A 13789-nucleotide genomic window follows, 5' to 3' on the forward strand; every position below is an offset into this window, starting at 1 on the left:
GATTCGAGTGAACGGACAGAGCTGGAATCCTGAAATTTGAAATTGAGATTACTGTTGGATCATAGGATTGGGGAAATTTTGGAAATTCGTATTTATGTGCAGGAAAAGTACTAAATGGTACTAAATTTATTACAATTTGGATTTGGGTGAACGGATAGAACTGGAATCCTGAATTTTAAGTATCAAGGTTGGGAAATGGCGTTGAAATAAGGAAATGGTTTTGGAAGTTCGTATTTATGATTACGAGCAGTACTAAATTTGGATTTGGGTGAACGGATAGAGCTGGAATCCTAAAGTTTTGAATTAAGATTACTGTAGGGGTGTAGGATTGAGATAGTTTTAGAAATTCGTACCTTTGAGTACGAAAAGTACTAAATGGTACTAAATTTGGTACAATTTGGATTTGGATGAACGGATAAAGCTGGAATTCTGAAATTTGGAACTAAGATTACTGTCGGACAGTAGAATTGAGGTAGTTTTGGAAATTCGTACTTATGGGTACAGAAAGCACTAAATTCGGTACAATTTGAATTTTAGTAAACGGATAGTGTTGGAATTAGGAATTAAGATTACTGTAGGAGTGTAGTATTGAGGAAATTTTGAAAAGTCGTACGTGTGCGTACGAGAAGTACTAAATGGTACTAAATATGGTACAATGTGGATTTGGGTGAACGGGTAGAGCTGGAATCTTAAAATTTTTGTTTGGGAAAGAAATGGTACTAAATTTGATACAATTTGGATTCGGGTGAATTAATAGAGCTGGAATCCTGAAATTTGGAATTACGATTACAGTCGAAGAGTAGGATTCAGGTTGTTTTGAAAAAGCAAACTTATGGTTACGAAAAGCACTAAATGGTACTAAATTTAGTACAATTTGTATGTAGGTGAACGGATAGCGGTGGAATCCTGCAATTTGAAAGTATGATTATTGTAGCCCTGTTGCGTTGAGGAAGTTTTGAAAATTGGTACGAAAATTCTAAATTGTTCTAAATTTAGTACAATTTTAATTTGGTTTAACGGATATAGTTTGAATCCTGAAATTTGGAAGTAAGATTACTACTAAAGTGAAGGATTGAGGTAGTTTTGGAAAATCTTTCTTATGGGTACGAAGAGTTCGACTTGATACTAAGTTTGGTACAATTTGGAATTGGACGAACGGATACAGCTGGAATCTTGAGATTTGGAATTACTGTAATTATTATGGAATTTACTGTAATTATTTTGTATTAATGTCCGTGTATGGCTGAGATATGTCGTCGAAATACGTACCATAAGTATACGAAAATTACTTAATGGTACTCAATTTGTTTTTGGGTGTAGGGACAGTGCTGGAATTTTTATTTTTTGGAGTTAGGGTGTGTATAGGTGTGCAACGTTGATCTCGCTGTTAATGTGTAAGGGTGAGATACGGCTGATCTTTTTTAAAAACGAACTTAAGGGGTACGTACAGTACTAAGATAAAAATAAATATTGATTAAAATTGGTATTAGTGCGACCAAATTTTCAGTGTTTGTCATTTCCATATTATATATTGTTTATTTGATTTTTTTATATCCTTTCCGCATACGAAGTAGCGGGCATTTTGCTATATTATATATTTGAGCTTGGTGATAAGTGCTGACTGACTCATTATCAACGCCCAGCCAAAACGGCTAAAGCTATGAACATGAAATTTTACCAGTAGGTCACTGTTGGTGCAAATGTGCGAGATAAGGCCGGGTTTTAGAAAATTCGTCATGGAACCACAAAAAATATCAACAACAAAAATCCTTATATTTTGCTATTATATACCGTAAAATATTATATACCGTAAATTATCACAAATAATTTCAAATTTTGTAGTTTACTTCTAGGCGCAGGTTTTATCTTATCATTTTATCGTAAACCACTAAATTATAAAACCACATTAGAAGTTTTTCTTCCGTTTCAACAGATGTCGCAATTGTATAGTATTAACGTAATATAAGCAGTATAAAAACCAACCAATCCAGATTTACGTGTCGGGAGTAATTTTGTTTTCACTTTATAGATGTCGCAAAACAGATTTTCTTTTTTAAACAAAAAAATTATTACCAGCGAATTTGGAAAATTGTGATTTTTAATTTAAGATTAAAACAAAATTTAGTTCAATAATGTTAAGTTTTTTACTGTTTAAAATATCATTAAGCAATAAAATCAGAAATCGGCCAGAAATAACAACAGCAAAAACTGTATGTACTTGATTTCTTGGCCTTGGTCTAAATGTTTGCAAATCAGTTAAAGTGCAATAAAATTGTGAATATTCCCATGATTTGTTTGCAATTAGCAATTTTTATGGCGTCCTTGGTATATAGAAATGTAGAGTCTATAACTTTTCGTCACTAAATTATTTAGAAAATCAATAATAGACCACAAACCAGAATCAAACCTTTGATTTGTAATTGAAAAGGATTTTGGAATATGTGCGTTACGTGAAAAAGTCAGAAAAGCATTATCGCGAAGGGATAGGAAAAACCACTGCTCTCCCCGTAAAATATAGGGAAACGAATTTTCTACAGAGAAGATTTCAAGCCCTTTAAAGTACTTTGATGACGTTATATTTTCTAATGAGATGAACATTATGTTGTATTATTACGAGGGGACACCAAAAGTATGGCGCAACCATCTTACAACCCTGGAAAATAAAAATTTAATACATACTGAAAACTTCGGAGAACTATAAGTTATGGTACTGGCATAGACAAACGAATTGTATAGACAAAAGATTACTCATGCTGTGTGCTGTCAACAGACTCAAACCAAAATATTGAATATTTTTCTAAGGAGATTTTTGAGAAAAATTGCAAGATTTTCTTTTACATTTTTATCCGAGGATGTAGATTCCGTCAAAAAGTAACTTTATAGAATTGTGTTTATTGTAGTTTTAATTGAGTTGTTCTGTCAACAAACTCGATGTTACGAACATTGTTTAGAGCATTCCTTTGTCTATATGTACATTTAATTTGTCTATGGCAAAGGGTTGTATATGAAGCATTGGCATTAGGTAAAATAAGTTTTCTAAGGTTTATTTGAAGATCTTCTACAACTTATTTAACGACAACGTCAAAATTGTGGTTTTTGGAACCTGAAAATCAAAAAAGTAAATACAAATAAAATCTACCAAGACAAGACATTCTAGACGTAAATCATATTTACAAAAACTTTATGGATTCATCTGAGGAAAAATGCTGGAAAAAGACCCTCCACTAATATGCGAAACTTAATAAAGATCAATGGGAAAAATACCAATAAAATATGACATTTCGAAATGTATTTTTGTGTAAAGTACCCTTACCTATGCATATAACTTACATTTAAAATTAGTGTTCAGTGAAAACCAAATTTGTGTTTTGAATGATGGTTAATGAATGACTATAATATATTTGATTTCTAAGACGATCCGAAATCAAATTCGTTCGAATTACTACCAAACGCCTTTCGGTGTAGAAAATGGTTGTTAGACTGAAAACAAAAAACAAACAAAAATAACTCATATATAAACAAAACGTAACTCAGGTAGCAGTTTGAACACATTTGTATTCGTATCGTCTTAACGAAACTGTTCATAATACTCTTAACATGGGGATTTTCCGCTAACGAAGTAGCGGGCATATGCTAGTTTATTATAAAAACCTAACAATTAGTTTTTCAAAATTTGATGTTCCTTGCGTTGCTTGTTCAACAAGGGAAATCATTGTAGATGCCAAAAATGTATTTTACAAGCATGGACGAGATTACAAGTGGCTCAACTTCCGATTGCAAAGTGATTAAATTTGAGATTCACTCTATTTAGGTACAGCTCATGAGAAGCGTCTAGCATCATATTGTTACGTATGTAACTGATAGATTTAAGTTAATTTAAAATTAAAATTATAACGTAGATTTCCATTGAGCAGTTACTTTTTTTAAATCGAGTTACAACAACAAATATTGGATAGAATTCTCTTCATCGTTCTAGTTCTTACTTTACATGTTACTGGTGTGCCTTTGTTTCCATTTGTTTTGACATAATCATTCAATTATCGCCTAGTTTGCCATTTCTTGTATTTGTCTGTCTTCTGTGTTTGTATCCCGTATATGTGTGTTGTTGTTCGCTTGGAGCGAGTGTGCGTCTGTGTGTTTGTTGTCAGTTGGCTTCTCGAGGTTGCCAGATGCATGCTCTAGATACTTCCAAACGATAAATGTCAGGATATAAATATCAGATGACGGGCAAACAGTGATCAGCTATGAATTTTATCGCGAAGTGTAAACATCGACTAGTAAAGAAGTAAAGTAAAGCTGTGTACTTAGCTATAACAGTCAGTTCCGAATAAGTGTAATAAAGTAAATAAAGCATTGTAGAAACGTAATCTAAAACGAACCCTGTTTTATTTGGTACAAATCGTATCGGGAAATAAAACAACGTCTACACGGAGATTAGTTAAACCTAATTCCGTAACATTTGGTGTCAGCAGTGAGATTACGATCATCCTACAATGAAGTTTAAGGATCTATGAGTGGAAGACTTGAAGAAGGAGCTAGGTAAGTTGGAGTTGTCTTCTACTGGCAACAAGGCCGAACTACAAAAATGCTTGTTGTAGGAGTTCGATCGCCATGGAATGAACATCGACGCATATGAGTTCGACAGTGAGGAGGAAGTCGACTTGTCGGCAAAGGGCGAATCCAGCGTTGAGGAAGTTTCGTCGGTAGCTGCCAGCGGTGACGATTTGAAATCAATGCCGGCTATGATAATGCAGGAAATTAATAAGAAAAGTGAAGAAAATTCCAAAATGATAGAGAAATTAGATGCTAAAATGGACGAAAATTCTAGAAAAAAAATGAAGAAACCTCCAGACTTATGATGGAAATGAAAGCAGAATATTGTAGAATGGTCGAAGAAAATTCCAGTAAAATGTTGGAAGAGATGTCCAGAAAGAGTGAAGAAAATCTCAGAAAATTAGAGGAAAAATTGAAAGAGAACTCTAGAAAAATCGCTAAGGGCATGGAAGAGAAATTAGAGGTAAATTCTAGAACAATTAGCGAGAAACTCGAGAACATCACGATGGTGATCGAAAAGAGAGTAGAAAACGTGGAGGTACAAATTAAAGAGTTGGATAGAAAGATTTTGTCTGTTGACGAGAAATTTCTGGCCCATGACGAGAAATTTGTGAACCTGGAGAAGAAAATGTCGGAACTGGAAATCAAAGGTGGCCCAGTGAGAGCTTATTCATAACACGTTAAAAATCAACCTCTTTCAATGTGTTCAAATTACAGTTCGAGACAGTGGCTGCTAGAGATTCTTGGAACGACAAAGACAAGGCTGTATCACTACTTATGGCATTGCAGAGCTGTGCTGCGGAGGTAATACAGACTATTCCTGCTGCTTCTAGAAACAGTTATGGAGATATAATGGCTGCTCTCGAACGTAAGTACGGTGGCGAACATAAGCAAAACATCTACTTAATGGAATTAAGGGGAAGAGTACAGAAGCCAAATGAGACCCTACAGGACTTCGCAATGGAGGTAGAACGTTTGGTGCTAATGACGTATCCAGGAGAAAACCATCCATTGTTGGACCGTATGAAAATCGAAACATTTGCGAATGGTATACGTGACCCCGAGATCAAACGTGCAACGTATGCGTCACCAAAATCGTCATTTGCTGAAACCGTGTCGTACGCCCTTGCACAAGAGACGGCAAGAATAATCACCAATCCCCAGACTCACAAGGTCCGTAAACTGGATACCGAGTTCGATGAACCCAAATATCGTGTTAACGAGATCGAGGCAGCAGTGAAGCGGGCACTAAAAGGAAGGTATACGGCAGCACCAACTAAGGCCAAGGGTAGGTGTCACAATTGCGACAAAATGGGTCATTTTGCGCGTGAATGTAGAGCGAAGCGCAAGCGATCGAGGTCATTGTCACCACGCCCGTCAAAAGAAAATAAAAGAGTGGCTCAACGTTCCACAAATGAGTCACCGTTAAACTAAATCGAGCCAGTCCAGCGGGGCATGAACTGGCTCCCATCGACGACGGCCCCACAATCTCCATAGCGATTGTACAGCAGAAAAACCACAACCTTACAACAACTGGTTACATCAATGGCGACAAGCGAATTCTGACCTTGGATACAGGCGCATCAAAGTCAATCATCAGATCAGATCTGGCAAAAGGAAAGATAACGCCACTAAATGGAGTCAGATTGCGCACAGCGACGGGGGAGCCTGCGTCAGTACATGGAAAGTTAACCGTGAGACTTACTATTGCCAATAAATCGGTCCATTACGAGTTTATAGGCTGATATCGTAGACGAAGTTATAATAGGCGCAGATTTTATGATTGCCTTTGGTCTTAATCTGGATATGATAGAACGTGTGATGACATGGTCCAATGTGGAAATTCCATTAAATATGGGTTACGAGGAAAACACATCTATTAGACGCCTGACTACGGAACATCCAGAGATTATACCGCCTTGTGCCGAAACATTGATATGGGTACCAATGGATGGAGATTGTGGAGTCGGAAAATTGTGGGTGGTGGAACCAGCCAGTTAGAGTTTTGAACCTGTCAGACAAACAAGAACAAATTTGTCAATTTTCCGATGTTGGACAATGTACACCAGCTGAAGCTGTAATCAATTTGGAAAATAACACCGAAAAATCAGCAGCCATGGTAAAGAAGCACATCGATGGTTACATCAAAGAGTGGACACACAACTTATCACCTTCCGAGAAGAACAAGGCCAAGCAGTTATTATGGAAACATGCCTCTACCTTTGCGTCTACAAAAGTGCATCAAGGAAGAACATCGGTGGTGTAACATGAAATAAACACGGCAGACGCAAGAACAATAAAACAGGCACCAAGAAGCGTTCCACTGGCAAAAAGGGACGAAGTCCAGAAGTTGATAAGCGAAATGGAGGAGAGTGGGGTGATCGGACCGTCGTCGAGTCCCTGGTGTTCCCCAGTAGTTCTGGTCAAGAAGATAGATGGAAGTACCAGAGTTTGTGTGGATTACAGAAAACTAAATGATCTCACCAAGAAAGATAGCTAGCCGCTCCCAAGAATCGATGACACACTAGACACCTTAGCCGGGACGTCATGTTTCTCTACCCTCGATCTGCAGAGTGGTTACTGGAAGGTAGAGATAGCCGAAAAAGATAAGGAAAAGACAGCGTTTGGCGTTAACGGCGGTCTCTGGCAATTTAATGTCATGCCATTAGGGCTCTGCAACGCCCCGGCCAGCTTTGAAAGGCTGATGGAGCGGGTGCTGAAAGGGTTGCAGTGGAAGTCGTGCCTTATATACTTGGATGACATCATAGTCATGGGACAGACCTTCGACGAACACCTCACGAATTTAAGGAATGTACTCCAGCAGCTATCGTCTTCGGGCCTGAAACTGAACCCGAAGAAGTGTAGCCTCTTCCAGCGAGAGGTAAAGTTCCTGGGGCACCATGTGACGACGGAGGGCATATCGACGGATAGCGAGAAGATTAAAGCCGTCAGAGACTGGCCGCAGCCTCGAAACCTCCATGCGAAGTTTTCTGGGTCTCTGCACCTATTACCGTCGGTTTGTCCCCAATTTTGCCAGCGTTGCCGCAAGCTTACACCGATTGACTCAAAAAGGGCAGAAATTTCTGTGGAGCAACGATCAGGAAGAGGCATTCCAAAAACTCAAAGACATGCTCTGCACAGGCCCTCTTTTGGCGTACCCTGTACCGGGCGGTAAGTTTGTGTTGGACACTGACGCCAGTGCATACGGGATCGGTGGTGTCCTTTCCCAGGAAATGGACGGCCAAGAAAAAGTCATCGGTTACTACAGCAGAACATTGTCAAAGCCTGAGAGGAATTACTGTATGACGAGGAGAGAGCTGCTGGCAGTTGTGGAGAGCATCAAACACTATCACAAATACCTGTATGGACAGCCCTTCCTGCTAAGAACCGATCATTCCGCTCTGCGGTGGCTGCTCCAGTTTAAGAACCCGGAAGGTCAATTGGCCCGTTGGATAGAGAGGCTTCAGAGTTATGACCTAAGTATCGAGCACAGAAAAGGTGGAAAACACGGTAATGCTGATGCCCTGTCTCGTCGGCCATGCAAAATTAGATGTAGACATTGCTTGAAGGCTGAAAGCAAAGCAAGTATCGTCGATGTCCGGCTACTGCAGGTTGAGTCCGGCGAGGATTGGTCGGCGGAACAAAGAAAAGATCGCACCCTAGGCAAAATAATTTCTGCTATGGAAATGGGCGAACGCCCTAGTCGCAAAGAAATAGCGCCCGAAAGCCCCCTTTTGAAATCTTATTGGGCCCAGTGGAACAGTCTACTTCTAATAGATGGGTGCCTACATCGTAAGTGGGAAAACAAAACGTAACTTGATCGTCGTACCAGACTCCAAAATAAAAGACGTCTTGTCAGAGTTTCACGATGGGCCAAGTGGAGGACACCTTGGTGTAACAAAGACTGTTGAAAAGATAAAGCAGAGGTTCTACTGGGTCGGCTGTCAGAAATCCATTGCAGACTGGATTGCCAATTGTGAGAGGTGTATAAGAGCTAAAGGTCCAACCCGGAAGAGTCGAGGCCACATGCAACAGTATAATTCAGGAGCTCCATTTGAAAGAATCGCAATGGATGTGGCTGGACCGTTTCCAATAAGCAACTCTGGGAACCGGTATGTCTTAGTGGTCATGGATTACTTCAGCAAATGGCCAGAGGTTTATGCCATTCCCAACCAGGAAGCCAAGACAATAGTGGATGTGTTCATCAAGAACTGGATTTGTCGCTATGGTGTCCCATCCGAGGTTCATTCCGATCAAGGAAGAAATTTTGAGTCAGCGATCTTCAAAGAAATGTGTGACACCTTCGGAATCAAGAAAACGAGGACAACGCCCCTGCATCCACAATCAGATGGCATGGTGGAAAGATTTAATCGCACCCTGGAAGAGCATCTACGAAAGGTGGTAGATAGCGGCCAAAGAGACTGGGATGAGCATATTCCAAAATTCCTACTAGCCTATAGGACGGCCATTCATGACTCCACATCTCGAACCCTAGCCTGAATTTTGTTCGGGAATGAATTGAAGCTGCCTGGTGACTTGATCTTCGGTGCCACACCAAACCCCGAAATTGATAACGATGAAAACAGTCAAAACTCTTTCAGTGAAGTCCACGATGCAGTACGCCATCGGATAAAAATGGTCAGCAATCGCATGAAGGCGAGGTACGATCGAGCGGCAAATACTAATGGGTTCCAAGAAGGGCTTAGTGCGAATGTGCGTCTGTGTGTTCGCTGCACAGATTCGAGGTGTTGCCAGATTTTCTGGATAATTCTAGACCAAGGAGATTTTGGGTATAAATAGCGTTAGGAACGGCAACATTGAGTAGTTGTGAATTTTATACCGAAGTGTAAACATCGACTAGTAAAGAAGTAAAGTAAAGCTGTGTACTTAGCTATAACAGTCAGCTCCGAATAAGTGTAATAAATTAAATAAAGCATTGTAGAAACGTAATCTGAAACGAACCCTGTTTATTTGGTACAAATCGTACCGGGGAATAAAACAACGTCTACACGGAGATTAGTTAAATCTAATTCCGTAACAATATATATGTATGTATGTACATATGCAAATACAAACAAATATATAAAACGGCCCCCAGCCATATGAATATTGAAATAACTAAAATAAAATAAAGGATACCATAGCTATAGGTTCAACGGGAATGTTTGAAATAACATTTTCCAGCACTTTGGATATTGAAGGCAGAACAGAAATAGACCTATAGTATTCAATAGGTCTGCCATCACTTTTAGGGATAGGAACAACTCTTTACAACTTCCATGCAACCGGAAAAACAGAAAACGTTAGAATTGAGTTATTTACATGCAGGAAAAATCCTGAAATAATAGGAAATATCATTTTAATAAATTTAATGGGAATAGCCAAAAGCGTTCGATTTTACAGAATTTACTGCTAAAAACAATTTAAATTCTGTTATTGTACTGAATGAGAAGAAATCGTTATGATCAAAAAATTCTTCTAAATTAAAGGAACCAAACTCTGTCGGACGCATATTATCTAGAAAATGACTAGCGGTTGTTTCGGGATCAATAACTTCCATATCCGAAGTTTCCCGTTCTGGGCAACCCAACTGACGAATCTTTTTCCAAATTTAGGAAACATTAGTGTTAGAAAATAATTTACTGCCATATTGAAAACGGACCTTTCTTATTATAGACTTAGTCATGTTTTTAAAACGAGTATATTTCTTCCAAATTTCGTCAGAGGCCTAAGGTATAAACTTTCCCAGCAAAATAAATTGTAAGCAGTGCAATGTGGACTAGTTCTGTCACGGCATGTTTTGATGCAGTTCAAACGGAGTCGTGAAAAAGGCACTCCAATTCCTCACAATTTAACAGCATCCGGATGCAGTCCAAACGGAGTCGTGAAAAAGGCACTCCGTTCGCTACATATTATTAGCAGTTGTTAGAGATCCCTACATGTACATAAATCAGTTTGTACATCTCTACAGGCAACGACATAAATTTTCCAATAAGAGATAAGCGTGTTAATATTTTCAAACATTTGTTAATACAAACTGAATAATATTTCATTTGTGAACATTTTTCCGGTAACTCAAGAGAAGAAAATTTTCGAATGGAGTGCTGTTGGAGTACATGTCGAAATCTTAACTGTTGATGGGAACACAACCCATTTAGCAAATGAAACAAAAACTGTTCAGCTTGGAACAAATGGAGAGCGGAGGAAACAAACATTTTTGCGATTGAATTCAATGGAGAATTTTCATAATTTGCGTTAATGTAATAAAGTTCTTAATATTTTTGTTTTACACAAATAATGTATTTTATTTGTTCTGGCATATTTTGTAATGGCTTGCACAATTTCCGCAGAATGCCTGTATCAAAACACGTGCTTTGGACTGCCTCCTATTCTACCCCAAAGGGTTAGTTAAAATGCAATGCCAAAGGGTCAGTTAAAATGCAGTGCCAGAGGGTCAGTTAAAATGCAGTGCCAAAGGGTCAGTTAAAATGCAGTGCAATGGAGTGCCTCTTTCCGTAGTCACGCTCTTGTAAAAATCATGAGTGAAAATGCATAATTTGATGCACTTCCAGATCACTTGTACATATCATTTAACTGCCTCTTTGGAGGCAAACTTTTTGCTGGGTTTAAGATCTGTCTCTTTGTCTTATAGCTTGTTTGATTTCGTCGGAATTCATCCAATGATAATTATTAGGGCCTGATTGGACCCTCACCGTAGGAACAAACGAATGAAGCATGCTTACTAAATCATCCAATTTAGATAATTGAGAGATAACATCAGTTGCAGAATAAAAAGACGTAATATCGAAATCATTAACTATATTAGAAACATATTCTATTCTCTGAAATCAATCCAATTTTGCCTCTCATGTGGTACAAACTCAATAGAAAGAAAAATAAAACTATGGCACGAGGAAAAAAGGAAAATTGTAACTGATTTTTGTGTTTCACGTAAGATATTTGACTTATCAGTAGACATCGGATTTTAGTATGTTTTTTATTTCTTATCCGATTGGACTCAATTTTTCGATATTTGGTGTCATATCAAAAACATGCAAAAAATATGCTAAATATGCAAGTGTTTTTTGACGAAAATCGTCAATTAAATTTTGAAAATCATCAAAAAAGCGTTCTAAATTATGGTTTTTGACGTTTAACCTAGTTTTTTGCAGATTATTATGTTATTGAGTCACTCCAGATATTCCGCCGCAGCAATAAATCTGGACTAATAAGACTTAAATCAGTTTTCACTAGCTGAGAAAATGTCAACCCAGCATTCCTATTACAACATAAGTTGCTTCCTATACAAATGTAGGTAATGGAAAAATTTCAAAAACTCAATCAGAAATGTCAAAATTAACGTGTCCAAATATGGTGATAGTTTCTACTCGGCCAAAATTGTCTAACAGAAAAACAAAGGAGCTAAAATTAGTCATCGCAATTTTTGTTTAGATAAAAGCGGAATTTTATGTATTTTTTTAGAAAAAGGGTTCGTTTTTTAGAACATAATGGGAAAAAGTACTAGAGTACCATTTACGATTCCAGGTTCTGGAATACAACTATAGTTAGAAGTATAAGTTTTGAATATCCACATATTAGATTTGAAAATATTTTATAGTGTTTAGACCTTTATTCAGTATATGCAGACATTGCAGTATTGGCAATTTTTGTTCTTTGTGGTCAAAAAGCTTCTTTGGAAAAATGTCCTAACTGCCGCTTTAATATTGATGACATGGTTTTAGTTTAATGCACTAAAAATACATAATTTTATATGTATATTGTACGCATACAACGGCTTAATGCAGAATTGGGAAATGTTCACTCCTCGGCGAAAAGTAATTCATTATTGTTATACCCATCCACGATGAATAATAACCAAAATGAAGGACATCCAATGATTAGTGCAAAATGACATCACTGAGAAAAACCACACAATAGCGTGGTAGTGGTAAAATAAGTCAAAAACCTTCGAATTATCTTTAACATGGCAAAACCACTCACATATTTCAGCTAGAAAAGCATTTGGAATGCTAAAAAATATAGTTCATTTATTCCTGCTACAGGAATTGTGTTAAGTTACCAAAGAAAAACTTCTCATTGAAGGGTTTTCTTTGTTTACGTTTATACTTCGAGCTGACGATTGATGTTTGGGTATAAAAAGTTCCTTGTTGAAGAAGTTATTGAAAAATAACTTCGGTGGAAAATATCCACAAACAAGAAACAAAGGGAACTGATGAGATCCAGTGGCGTGGATCGAAACTAGTCTTCCTTGCCTTACCCCTTGGCGAACAATGCCAAACCTTCTCCACTAATAAACTTGTTGTTTTAAATATTAAAACAACAAAAGGGATTAAGCCAGACTATTTTGAAAAATCAAAATTGTAACAGCTATCCCAATTAAATAAACGCCACCAATGTTCTATTTGGAAAACAATTTTGATAACACAGTCGAAAAGTCATATGCCTTTTGTATATACAATTAATTAACTTATACCTGACCGTGTACTTGATAATTTGTACTAATTATTACAAATGCTTCGAATTTTGACAGTTGTTTAATGGAGAAGTTGCTGTAAAAATTGTTTCAGCAACATTTAGTAAAAATTATCGAGTACAAGGATATAACACCTTTTATAATAATACGTTTATATAACAAGATTTAACAAACCCACTGGGTTTTAAATGTCAATTCCATTACATATACGTCAAACAAATCCTGGTGAAGAAGGTTAACCCTGCAAAAGGCTTTAATATAAACATGGCCTAACACATTAAGGAATTTGTTCTTATTATATATCATGAGAATTCACTAGGTTTCTGCAGTTCGTAACATCATCCTTAATATCCTGTATGCCTTTCATGGTACAATTAAAAAAGGCAATCTCATGCAATCATATGTTTAAATTTTTTTTTCTAAATTATACCTTTGACAACATTTCATTGTCAAAACGGGTTTGACAAACATTGTCTATGTATGTGTTTTAATGCCATACACAAACATATTTGCAAGTTAGTTACGTTTCAAACCTAAAACTCAATATTTTCAAAATTATTAAAATAAAAGAATAAACAAACAAATATATTGAGAACGTGTTTTATTTATAACAAAATATATGCTGGAGCGAATTAATATTTGTTTACGTCCCGAAATGCAAAGAAGATCCAAGAAGTGGCCATGAAATGGATGGAAGGAGTTGTCCGTTATAGTTAACCTTCAAACAATGTATGTTTGATA

Source organism: Musca autumnalis, unplaced genomic scaffold, assembly GCF_047663935.1.
Source record: "Musca autumnalis isolate F117 unplaced genomic scaffold, ASM4766393v1 scaffold_4, whole genome shotgun sequence".
NCBI lineage: Eukaryota > Metazoa > Arthropoda > Insecta > Diptera > Muscidae > Musca > Musca autumnalis.